General features: G+C 39.5%; 1 protein-coding gene across 4 annotated transcripts in view; it reads left to right on the plus strand.

Moving 5' to 3' along the window:
• WDTC1 (WD and tetratricopeptide repeats 1) overlaps positions 1-13995 on the plus strand; it is a 64985-nt gene that overhangs the window by 20062 nt on the left and 30928 nt on the right. The window lies entirely within an intron of this gene.

Here is a 13995-nt window from a genome sequence, read left to right on the forward strand (position 1 = left end):
AGCTGCTGCTAAACAGCCTACAGTACACAGGTCAACAAAGAGAGTGCCACAAAGTATCATGCACCCCAAATGCCAATAATGTCGAGGATGGGAAACCCTGCTGTGGGGGATGCTGAATAGACACTGACTCCTGGCGGCCTGGGCTGCTTCTTTCAGCTGTGCCTCCACCCAATCCATTTTATCTTTACCTTCACTTCCTGGCTTGATAACTCTGTCCAGAATAGACTTGGAAACTTCTGTGACTACAAAACAGGACTCCATCTAGTATTTCCCAGGGTCTGGAACTCAGAAACAAATATGTTAAGGTGAACCGTTTCAATTTGCACTTGTCTAAAGGCCACCTTGCCCAGGACCTGTAGTAGCAGTGCATAGTATGAAGGGGAGTACCCAGGTTTAGAGGGGCAAAAAAGATCTAGTTTAAATCCCAGCTTTGCCTCCTACAAGGCTTAGAGAAGTGAGAACAGTTGGAAAGAAGACTGAGAAAAAATAGCTTTGGGAGAGAATCGGGGTTCAAGTTTGGAAGCCTGTTGGATAACTTTGTGGAGATCTCAGGTAGGCAGTACTAAATGGGGGAGAGCTCTGGACTCTAGGGAGAAATCTGAAGACCTCAAATGCCCACAGAGTCTTAGAGAATAGGGTCCAAGGCCTAGTTCTAAGGCACTCCAGCTTTCAGAAGTTTATTACAAGCTAAGGAGGGGAAAAAAGCTAACTGAAGAGTAGTCAGTGAAGTAGAAAGGAAATAAAACCAGGAGAGTGTAAAGGCCAAGTAATGGAAGTATTTCGAGGAAGGAGTGTTCATTTGTACTTGGTGCTCCTGAAGGTTAAGTGAGATGGGGACAGACAGGGACTGTGGTCTTGGCTAGAGCGGTTTTATTGGAGTGTTGGGGATGGTGCTAGATTGCGGGGTTGAGGAGTGAATTGGAAGTGAAGAAATAGCAACAAGTGTAGACAATTTTCTTTTTTCTTTTTCTTGTTTTAGAGAGTAATGGAAATTTGTTTTTATTTATTTATGACAAATGTTTTTCCCAGATGAAAGGAATGGTAGGATGTAAGCAGTAAAAAGAGTAAACTTTAAAACGTATCTTCTCTTGCTGCTGTACATCTGCTTTTCACCTTTCTTCGGCTTACTGCCTGGGCAGCTAGCTGACTTGCACAGATATATCAGTGTTCTCTCTTGTCCTCTGTCTTCTGGTTGGCCTTAGCCAACAGGGAGTCATTTCGGGAAACGGGAGGAAGAATAACATCTTTTTTATTTCCCTTCCTCCCTTCATAGTCATTTACACTCCAGCTTTATTGAGTTATGTAGGCAACTCTTGAACAACTGTTTGCAAAAGGAAGCAGAGAAATGATGTAGTTGTCGACTTCTGGCCAGGATGGAAGCATAGGTAGACACACTTTGCCTCCTTGCACAACCATGAGAAGGATCGCTATTAATCTGGTTGTAAAACAAAATACAACCAGAACTGCCAGAAAATCAAACTGTATGGAAGTCCAACAACCAAGGGTTTTAAAGAAGAAATATTCATCCCGATGGGTAGGAGGGACAGAGATGGGGTGCCAGGGTGGAGAGGATGCAGTGTGGCAGCAATGGCAAGGCAGTGACAGTAGCTGGTGGAACAAGTGGTTTCACATTCACCTGTGGTAGATAAACACCAGGAGGGTCACTTGGGGAACGAGCCATCCCAGCCCCAGGCTAGACCATGCAGCCCAGGGTTCCAATGCTGGGAAAATAAAGTCTTATAACTTTTAGGGTAAAACCGGAGTGGATTGGCGCAGCAAAAGAATCTTCGGTCTCTCAGAAGAGTCCATTTAAAGGACCCCCATAGCCCTAGAATGAACACACACCCACCCATTCTGGGGTTCAGCAGCTAGAAGGGCACCAGTCACATTTAGGAAGTGGAGAAGTGACTGGAAATGGGGAGAAAACTGGGCAAGCAGCATTGTTCCCTCTCAGACCCCTCCCCTCCACACAGAACCATCTGTCGAATATCTAAGACTCCACCCCTTACAATGTAACAGGTATGCCTTGACAGAGTCAAAGCAGCTCTACACAATACACAGAAACAAACACAGGGAGGCTGCCAAATTGAGGAGACAAAGAAATATGGCCCAAATGAAAAAACAGAACAAAACTCCAGAGAAGGAGTTAAGTGAAGTGGAGATAGCCAACCTGTCAGATGCAGTGTTAAAAATACTGGTGATAAGGATGCTTAGAGATCACATTGAGTACGGCAAACACATAAGGGAAAAAATGAAGGCTACACTAAGTGTAATAAAGAAAAACTCACAGGGAACCAACAGTGAAGGGAAGGAAGCTGGGGTTCAGATCAATGGTTTAGAGCATAAGGAAGAAATAAATAGTCAACCAGTACAGAATGAAGAAACAAGAATTCAGAAAAATGAGGAGAGATTAAGAAGACTTGACATCTCCCAATGTGCCAACATCTGAATCATAGGGATGCTAGAAGGAGAAGAGGAAGAGCAAGAAATTGAAAACTTATTTGAAAAAATAATGAAAGAAAACCTCCCCAATCTGGCAAAGGAAATAGACATACAAATCCAGGAAGCACTGAGTCCCAAACAAGTTGGACCAAAGAAGGCAACATCAAGACACATCATAATTAAAAAGTTTAAGGAGAAAATCTTAAAAGCAGCAAGAGAAAAGGGGAGAGCTACCTACAAAGGAGTTTTCATAAGACTGTCAGCTGTTTTCTTTGCAGGTAAAGAAGGGACTGGCAAGAAGTATTCAAAGTGATGAAAAGCAAGGACCTACAACCAAGATTACTCTCTCCAGCAAAGCTATCATTTGGAATTGTAGGGCAGACACAGTGCTTCCCAGACAAGGTAAAGCTAAAGCAGTTCATCATCACCAAGTCCTTATTATATGAAATGTTAAAGGGACTTATTTAAGAAAAAGAAGACGACCAAAACTATGAGCAGTAAAATGACAACCATCAACAACTGAATCTAAACAAAAACTAAGCAAACAAATAGAACAGGAACAAAATCATATAAATGGAGATGACATGGAGGGTTATTGATGGGGAGGGGAGAGAATGAGGGGAAAAGGTACAGGAATTAAGAAGCATAATTGGTAGGTACAAAATAGATGGGGAGATGTAAAGAATAGTATAGGAAATGGAGAAGCCAAAGAACTTCTATGCACAATCCATGGACATGGACTAAGGGGGGGATTGCTGGAGGGAAGCAAGGGGACCAGGTGCAATGGGCAAAGAAGAAAAAAAATGAGACAACTGTAATAGCATAATCAATAAAATAAACTTTTTTTAAAAGAAAGAAATGGGGTAGTAGCTGAAGGAGTCGGTGGGATCCCCTAAAGGAGAGACTTATTAAGAATGGGAAGAAATGCTAAAGCATGTTTGTATGTTGATGAGAGAGGAAGGGATTGCTCATGTAGGAAAAGAGCAGAATGAATGAAGGAACAAAGTCATGGGGAAGACTGGTAGGGATGGGATTCAGAGTTTAAGCAGGGGACTTGACCTTTGATGTGAGTAAAGACATCTGTCTTTGTTACAGGGTATAGGAGGTCAGGGATCAGGAGAGAGGCAATGACTGGGATAAAAATGGAGGATCACTGACATACAGATAGTCTATAATAGCAGTTCTCAAAGTGTGATTTGCAGACCCCTGGGGAATCCCCATGACTCTTCCAAAGACATCCATGGGCTCAAACTGCCATCACAGTAATACTAAGACATAGCATCAAACTGTCACTGAATTCTTCACCCATGCACGTGAAGTAACAACGACAAAAAAAGAACCATTTTACTTAAAGTGTTCTCGATGTGAAGCAGAACTTAAAAGTTACTAATTTTATTAAACTTCAGCCCTTGAGTACATCTCTCTTTAGTATTCTCTATTGTGGGGTAGGATGCACCTTTAAAGTCATGCTGCTGCATGTTGAACTATGGTGGCTGTCTTGAGGAAAAGCACTTGTGCGGTTTTTTGAGTTGCAAGCACAACTAGCCACCTGAAAGAATAGTAGATGAAAACTATGGTTATTCAAATGTGGGTATTTGACAGACATTTTCTTAAGAACAAATTAAATGAGCTGTAACTCCCCCCCCCCCAAAAAAAAAGCAACTGACTGTATTTGTTGCCAAGGATAATATTTGAGCTTTTAAGTTTATAAATATGAAAATGTGTATCTGCCACCATAAGCTTGATAGCTTCTCAGTACTTAAGAGACTTTCTTGATGAGAGCTGTGGTGATGTTAATAAATGTCAACAATACTGTATAATGAATGTTAACATTTGGAGTGAGTCACTTTTTTGTTGTTGTTTTTGTTTTTCAAATCATAGAGAAAGTTTATTTAGAAAGTCACAGAGATAGATTAAGTGAGTCATCTGGGATGCATGTACTCAGAAAACAAGTTACAGAGGCAAAAGAAGGGCACTTGAAGCTTAGGAGAATGAGTGTAAAAGCATGCTTCTGGAAGAAGGGAAAAGGATGCAGGCTTACTCAAGAGACAGCAAGAGCAGACCGTGAGTCACTGTTTTGAAAATGACCAGTGTATGATGTAACAAAATCACATGCCTGAAGGACCCATACATAATGCAAAACAGAACAATGTGTTTTAATGTAGCGGGGTAACAATAGTTCATTTATGTGGTTTCAGATTCCACGTTGTAACTTGAAGAAAACATTACTGCCCTGGCTGGTGTGGCTCGGTGGGTTGAGCACCAGCCTGTAAAATGAAAGGCTGTGAGTTCAATTCCCAGTCAGGGCACATACCTGGGTTGCAGCCCAGATTCCCAGTTGGGGGCATGCAAGAAGTAACCAGTTGATGTTTTTCTTGGACATTCTCTCCCTCTTTTTTTCCCTCCCTTTACCTCTCTCAAATAAATACATAAATACATAAATAAAATCTAAAAAAAGAAACCATTACTGGTGGAGTTTTGATATAGTATTAAAGAAAGATATCTCCAATTTTCTGAAAAGGCTGTTGAAATACCCTTCCCTATTCCAACTGCTTACCTTTGTGAGGCTGGATTTTCTTTATATACTTCAGTGAAAATAACATCTTGCAGTAGACTGAATACAAAAGTAGATATGAGAACCCAGTTATCTTACACTAAACTAGATAGACATTAAAGAGTTTTGTAAAATGTAAAGCAATACCAGTCTTCTTATTAAATTCTTTTTTCTTGGAAGATACAGTTACTTTTTATTTAAAATGTGTTAACTATTTTATTAGTATTTTTAAATGAAATTAATAGGAAATATTTTAGTTTTCATTTCTAATATGGTAAATATCTATAGATATAATCCATATAAATGAACGTTTTGGGGGGATCCTCAGTAATTTTTTAAGTGGAAAGGGATTTAAAAAAATATAAACCCTCACCCTAGGATATGCTTACTGATCCCAGAGAGAGAGGAAAGGAGAGAGAGAGAACACCCATGTGAGAGAGAAACACCGATTGGCCACATCCAGCAAGGATCCTGATCAGGGATTGAGCCTGTAACCTAGGCATGTGCCCTGGCCAGGGATCAAAATTGCAACCCTCTGGTGCATGGGATGATGCTCCAACAAACTGAACCACCTGGCTAGGGCCTCAATAATTTTTAATAGTGTAAAGGGGTCTTAGACCAAAACATTAGAGAACCACTGTCTATAGAGCCATGAAATGGGATGACTGGATAATATTGCTTGGGCAGAAAGTAGGAGGAGAGAGGAAAGGGTCCAGAACCAAGAACCAAGGTGTTTGAACGTTGAGAGATTGCCTATTTTACCTATTTCTTCTCTTCCTCAACCCACAGGAGACGGAAAGAATAGGCATAGAGGTGGGAGAACTTGAGGAGAACATGGTGTGGAAACTAAGGAACAGGGAAATCACAACTGTACTGATTTTTACAATCTTAATTCTCAAAAGGCTATTTTATTTCCCTTTCTTAGTTTGAGGGTGGAGAGGATGCCTGTTTGTGACTCCCTTTAAGCAGTAATAAAAATGCCATTATAAGTCTTTTAACTTCTAAGTACCCATTTTCTCACCTCTAAAATTAAATATTATATTTGTATCCTGTTTGTCTTTTAGGTTTATGAGGAGGAAGAAATAAGTTAATTTATGTAAAGTATTTAACACAGTGCCCAGCATAATACAAAATGTATGGTATATAGCATCCAAATATTAGCTGCTGTTATTCTTGTTATTTATACAACGCTTTTAAAGTTTTCTAAGATCCCAGTCCTCTGATGTTGATTTGATGGCGTCTGTCATTTTAAAACACTTTACAGCCATTTTCTTACCTGTGTTATTTTCAACCCATTGTCACATGTGAACCCCATGTTGCTTAACAATGGTTGATTTTTGGCATAAGAAGAGGTCATTAATCGGGGGAAGGGGTGGGAATAGAAGAAGTCAAATTAGTAATAAATGTCCTGCCTGTTTGTGGTTATTGATCATGTGTTTTGTTTTGTTTTGTTTTGTTTTCATTATCTGGAGGAAACTTTTTTCCTAGGTTTCCTAATTTACTACTATGCACGCTTTTGAAAAATGCAAAAAGAAACTTAAAGAGAACTCATGGGATATAGTATTGAATATTTAGTGGATGCTTACTAAAAACCTGTTGGTTTGATTGGCTTTTTTTTAAAGGAAGTTTTTTTTTGTTTTTAGGATTTTATTTATTTACTTTTTTAGAGAGAGGGGAAGGGAGAGAGAGAAACATCAGTGTGTGAGAGAGACATTAATCGGTTGCCTGTCCCATATCTGCAACTGGGGACCTGACCCTCATCCCAGGCATGTGCCCTGACTGGGAATTGAACCTGTGACCCTTTGTTTCTCAGTCTGGTACTCAATCCACTGAGCTACATTAGCCAGGGCTGATTGTCTTTTTTGATTTTTAATATGAGAGTTAGCTTTCTTAACTTCATCCCTATTCAATAATACTATTTCTTTACCTTCCATCTTAACAATCTCTCATGGTTTTTACTTTTTGACTTTCTAGCTTTCATTTTGAATTACTTTAAAATCCAGAGTTTAGCCAGTCTCTGGTATCTTGTTACCTTTTCTGTATATTGGTAGAATTTGTACCCACAGAAGTGTCTATTTAAAAAGCACCCACGTTAATTTGAATAACTTTATTTTTTATATATTCTTTCCATTTATTCATCCTACCAGTTACCTAAACCTCTGAAAAACTACTTTCCTGAGCTAATATTCTTTAATTTTCATACTTCTTTCCTGAGAGTTGCCGTCTTCTGGCTTTCTACCCACCAGTTGTCATATGACCAGTTTCCATTCACCTCTAATTATTTGGTTCCTAGCTCTTTCTTCCTAAGGAAGCACTAAATCAAGAAGTACAGCAGTCCCGTGCGTTCTTTTGTCTTTTATTAAGAAATTGTCCTTGGCATTTTGAAGTCTTGGCAGTTTGCATATTTAAACTAAATCATGATCTAAAACTGCTGCTCATTGTACCTGAATCAGAAAGACTTTTTATCCTCTTTCTTTGACCTGGATGTTTGGATGGATGACATGACTGATACCTTGTAAACATTTTTTAACTTGGCATCTGACTGTTAGGCCCTTTCCTTTTTCATTTACTCACTTTTAATTAGGTAAACATTCATATGGTTCTAATTTTTTAAGATTTTATTTATTTACTTTTAGAGAGAGGTGAAGGGAGGAAGAGAAACAATGTGTGAGAGATACATTGATTGGTTGCCTCTCACACGCCCCCAACTAGAGTCCTGGCCCACAACCTAGGCATGTGCCCTGACCAGGAATCAAACTGGTGGCCAGTGCTCAATCCACTGAGCCACATCTGCCAGGGTGGTTCTAGTTTTTTAAATATTTATTTGTTTTTTAGAGAGGGGGGGAAGGGAGAAAGAGAGAGAGAGAGAGAGAGAGAGAGAGAGAGAGAGAGAAACATCAAGGAGAGAGAGAAACATCAAACAGGGTTGCCTCTCACACATGCCCCAACAAGGGATCAAACCACAAGCCAGGCATGTGCCCTGACCAGGAATCAAACTGGGGACCTTTTGCCTTTTGGGACAATGCTCAACCAATGGAGCCACACCAGCGAGGGCCCATATGGTTCTAATTATGATGGGCTGGCGAGATCTTAGCTCAACTTCTGAAGATGAATGTAGTCTAGGTTAATACCTGAAAGATGGGTGGGAGGAGCTAGCTACATATGGGAGCAGGCATAGAGAGGAAATTGTAGGCTGGGGGAAAAGCATCTGAGCGATGCAAGAGAGAATAGAGGATATTCAATTTAAAAAAACAGATGGCCGTCGCTGGTGTAGCTCAGTGGATTGAGCTCAGGCTTCGAACCAAAGGGTCACCGGTTCAATTCCTAGTCAGGGCACATGCCTGGGTTTCGGGCCAAGTCCCCAGTGGGGGCCACATGAGAGGCAACCACACATTGATGTTTCTCTCCCTCTTTTTCCCTCCCTTCCCCCTCTCTAAAAATAAATAAATACAAATTTTAAAAATCTAAAAAAAAGATTCTTCTTTAAAAAAACAGAGTACAAGTAGAAGAAGGATGACAGATGAGGTTAGTGAAGTGAGTAATGGTGGGCTGTCCACAATAAAGGATGTTGTAAGATATGGACTTTATCCTAAGGGCAATGGAGAGCCATTGAATGATTTTTACCATGGGAGCTATGCTCACAGTTAAGCTTTTTAAAAAAAAATTAATCTTGGCTTTAAAATGAAGATTGCCACAGCCTAAACTGGGCCAGCCAGACAATTAAGAGACCGTGGCAATGATTCAGGAAGAGGTGATGGGGTCACTGGAACTAAAATAGTGGTAATTTGGATGGAAAGAAGTTATATAGATGGGAAGACTGCAAGTGAGTTGTGGTTGCCTTTGGGGAGTGCGTAGAGTGCCAAGAGATCCCACAAGTGAGAGAAATAGAATGAATCACAGTGTGATCAGGACTTTAAGGTAGATTTTAAAGATCCTAGTGATGCAACCAAAAATGAAAGCGGATATCCCCCCAAAAACTGAGGACTGCAGGCCACAGCCTGGAACTCCAGGGCATTTGGCTCCTGTCCAGTTATGACGATAAAACGCACTGAGACAAAACAAACTAGCATGTATGACTAAAGGGTGACATGGAACACTTAGCAAAGATGTTCAAGAAATGCAGAGAAGTAATTTGATCTACATACCAGAACATCTTAGAATTATCTTAATTAATATTACATTTCAGTCTTCTAATCTTGACCTCCCTTTGGCTCTTTTACTCAATTGCTGCCACTATATAACAGTTCTTTATATTTTCTTAATGAGTATGTTTAACTTTCTATTTTGAAACAATTTCAAACATGCAAGAGATGTGCAAGAATAATACAAAAACACTCATATGAACCTTTCCTCGAATTCATTATAGTTAACATTGCCGCATTTGCCCTCTCCCTGTCTCCACCCCTCCCCCAGCACACACACAAATGCACTTTTCTCCTGAACCATTTGAGAGTGACTTACAGGCTTGAGGCCCTGTACATACTTAACTACACCAGTATGTATTTCTAAGAACAAGGTCATTCTTTTTTTTTTTTTTTTTTTTAATTTAACCAGAACACATTTATCAAAATCAGGAAATTTGACACTCATACAACACTATTATTTAATACACAGTCCATATTCAAATTGTACCCACTGTTCCAATAATATCCTCTGGATTTTGCTGATTCAGGATTCAATCCAGGATCACACATTGCATTTAGTTGTCATTTTCTTTTTAGTCCCCTTTAATCTGGAACAGCTCTCAGCCTTTGTTTTTTTTTATGACATTGACATTTCTGAAGACTGTGTTCACCGTTGTGGAGAAATGTCTCTCAGTTTGGGTTCGTCTGATTATTTCCTCATGATTACTTTCAGGTAATGCATTTTGACAGAAATACTACCTAAGTCACCCTGTGTCCTCCTCAGTGCTCAGTATCAGGTGGCATATGATGTCTGTCTGTCTCGGTTAAGGTGATATCTACCAGGTTTATCCACTACAGTGTTACTACTTTTCCCTTCACCTGTGAGGAAATACTGTTGCACTGTGCAAATATCCTGTCCTCCATCAAATTTCCACCCAATGGTTTAAATCACTCATTGATTTTTTTAAAGATTTTATATATTTATTTTTAGAGGAGGTGGGGAGAAAGAGAGGGAAAAAAACATAGATATGAGAGAGAAACATCGATTGGTTGCCTTTCATATGCTCCCCGTCTGGGGATCAAACCCACAACCCAGGCATGTGCCCTCACTGGGAATTGAACCTGCAACCTTTCACTTTGCAAGATGACACCCACCGATCAGGCCACTCATTGATTATTCTTACCTGCATCAATTACTGGTATGATGTGGTATAATGGTTACAAAATGGTGATTTTCCAACTCTATGATTTCTTCATTTAGTGATTGGCAATTTGCTAGAGTGAAGTGCTTTTCTCCCCACCTCTACTCTAGTGCAATCTCTGATATTTTTTATTTAGTGGGTTTTAATTCATTATCCTGATGCTCATGGGTTTGGCCCATAGCCTTTCAAGTTGGCTCCTGTGTCCTTTCTATATGTTTCTATTTCTTTTTTTTTGGGGGGGGGGGTATATTTCTGTTTATCTTATGCACAAGGTGGTGTAGGTTCACTCTGTACACTTCCTGTCCCAGACCTGGAGTCAGTTATTTCTCCAAGGATCCCTGGTTCTTTTTAGTGGGAAATGGTATTCAGTGGGGAATGGTATCTAGATAGCTCATAGCTATTGAGGTATCATTGCGTCTGGACCCTTTTAGAGGACAGAGCTGGAAATAAATATATATTTATTTATAAAGTTCATACTGATATTGCTTATTCCACTATCAGTATGCTCAGAGTTCTTTGCCTTTCCCTATTCCATATTTGGTTTTTTTTTTTTAAGTGATATCTTCTTACTTAGTTTTAGTGAGAGGGGAATGGAGGGAGACAGAGAGGGAGAAAAACATCGATGCAGGAGAGATACATTGATCAGTTGCCTCTTACACACCCCCAACTGGGGACCTGGCCCAGCAACCCAGGCATGTACCGGCCCAGCAACCCAGGCATGTACCCTGACCTAGAATTGAACCAGCAACCTTTTGGTTCACAGGCCAGCACTCAATCCACTGAGTCATACAAGCCAGGGCCCTATTCCATGTTTGAATTTCCTTTTTCTACAGTGAGAAGGTTACAACATTGATATATTTATTATATCAATATTATAAATATTTATTATATATTCACATTGATAAATTATCCCAACAGCACTGATACAGTTACTCATTTGCTCAATTTTACAAATACACAAAATAATTACAGAATTGCACAGCAATGTCACCACAAATGACAGATCTACTAACTAGAGTTCAAGATTTCCTTAAAGTTTATTTTGTCTTTAAAAGATATATGGTTGAAAAAGATATATATAGTCAAAATACTGTGTTTAAAAATTACTTGGGTTAGTTGGCATCTCCTCCCCATCTTTGTTGATTTAATTTTACCTTTTGAATGTACAAAACCTCAACTTTGTCCTAAAAGTAAAGAACTCTACAAAAAGGTCCAGAGAAGGGTTACTTTCCTTTCTGTATCCTTCACTCTGTACCTTCCACCCCCTAGAGGTGACCAACTCCATTAGTTTCTACTTATCCATTCTATGCTTATTCTGTTTGCAAAAATATGCAGGTACTTATATAAATTCTTATATTCCATCCTTTGTTACACCAAAGTTGACAAAAATTATATTAAAATAGCCTTTAAACATATGGAAAAGACATTTCACTCATAAGAGAAATGTAACTTAAAAAACTATGTTGAGATGCCATTTTTCATCTGTCAGAATTTTTGAAAAATTCAAAAGCTGCTCTGGCTGGTGTGGCTCAGTGGTTGGGTGCCAGCCTGCGAATCAGGGTTGCTGGTTCAGTTCCCGGTCTAAGACACATGCCTGGGTTTGGGGCCAGGTCCCTACTGGGGGGTGGCACACGAGAAGCAGCCATGGGTTGATGTCTCTCTCCTTCTCTTTCTCCCTCCCTTCCCCTCTGTCTAAAAATAAATAAATAAAATCTTTAAAAAATAATAAATAAATAACACATAAAATCTTTTTAAAATTTCAAAGGCTTAACCACACACTGTTGATGTGTTGTGGAGAAACAGACACTCTTGCACTGCTTCTGGAAAGGCAAAATGGTGCAACTCCCACAGACGGAAATTTGGCAATATCTAACAAAACCACATATACATTTACTCTTTGGCCAGCACTTTTACCTCTAGGTTTTACCCCGAAGATACAGCAATAATAAAATACATATGCACAAGTTCATTCATTGTGGCATTGCTGTAATCACAAACTATTAGAAACAACTCCTAAGAATCCATACATGGAAAAGTCATTGAATAAATCTTTGTTCATCTACACAATAAAGTGCTATGCGGCTGTGAAAAAAAAACTCTATGAACCAATATAAGTGACTTCCAAGATATATTGGTAGGTGAATAAAGAGTGTATATATCTATCATGCCTCAATGATTCTTTGTCCTCAGTAAGTCTTCTGAGCCCAGTCAACGCCTCTGTGCCCTCCGTACGTGCTGCCTTGTACTTCACTTCCCCTAAGTCTTCCCCTAAGACTCTGTGATTCATCCCCGCAGTCATCGTCCCGCTGCAGTCATCTGACATAGCCCCAGCCCCGGACGACCTTTCAGCTTTCCTGTATCTTTAACCTTCCCTTTCTCTACTGATTCTTTCCCTTTAGGATGAAACATGCTCAAGCTTCTCTAATCTCAGAAAATCCTTCCTTTCTGCCAAATCCACATCTAGCTAGAGCCTTCCATTTCTCTACCCCTTCATAGCCAGACTGAGAGAATAGTCTGTACTTAGTGTTTTCACTTCCTCACTTCCCAGGACAGACATGCGCTGCTTAATGACAGGGATATGTTCTGAGAAATGCGTCATTAGGTGATTCTGTCATTGTGCAACATCTTAGAGTGTGTTTACACAAACCTAGATGGTACAGCTGGCTACACACCTAGGCCATATGGTATATCACAGTCATATATGTGGTTTATCATCGACTGAAACATCATTAGGTGGCAAATGACTGCAATTCCTCAACCCACTTCTATTTATCTACACCACACACCACAAAAAGGGCTCCTGCCCTAAATCAGTGGACACTTCTTAGTCCTTATCTTGCTTGACCCAGAGTATTTGGTAATACTGGGCACTTCCTCAGTGAAACGTTCATCTGGGTTCTGAGGCATACCCTCTCTGTTTTCCTTCCTACACCTCTAGTCAATTTCCTGACACCTTTGCATTCTCTTTGTCTACCTGGCCCTTATGCTGGTCTTCTTTATGGCTCTACCCTGGGCTTTCTTCCCACTCCACTGTGAGGAAAAGAACCTCACTTTTAAAATAAGGAGAGTAAAACCAAGCATTTCCAGGGACACATAAATGGTAGAAAATTAATACTTTTATCAGGCTGTCTGGCTCCATAGTCATATTCTTTTTACTTCAATCATGCATCTACTTTTTTAAAGGGCTTAATAAATAGTTCTTAGCTTGGTGAATATATTCTCTTGCCTTATGTATCTTCTTAATATTTTCCTTAAACAAGTTGCAAACATTAGATATCTCACCTTCACATAGGTGAGATATCAAGGATATCTGCCTTGATTGCCTTAGTTTATAATATAATTTGAATAAAAATTCACTGGAAACAAGTCATATCAAACTGGATTGGTTTATTTTTTAATATAGTTGGTAGACCAGGGCAGTTTCACAGTGTAACCTACTTCTAACAGATATTGTATAACCTGATTCTAACAAAGACTTGTCAAAGATTTTTTTTTACAATATTAGTCTAGAGAAGTAAATCAGATACCAAGTTTATTAAATAGTCACCCTTGAAGAAAAAGATAGAGTGGAGATCTGACTTTGTGAGAGATTTAAAGGACTGTCCTTTAAATCAGGGATCAAATTATGGCCTGCAGGCCAAATCCAGCCTGACACCTATTCCTTGGCTTCATT

This window comes from Phyllostomus hastatus, unplaced genomic scaffold (assembly GCF_019186645.2).
Source record: "Phyllostomus hastatus isolate PE091 unplaced genomic scaffold, TTU_PhHast_1.1 phas_scaffold_182, whole genome shotgun sequence".
Taxonomy (NCBI): Eukaryota; Metazoa; Chordata; class Mammalia; order Chiroptera; family Phyllostomidae; genus Phyllostomus; species Phyllostomus hastatus.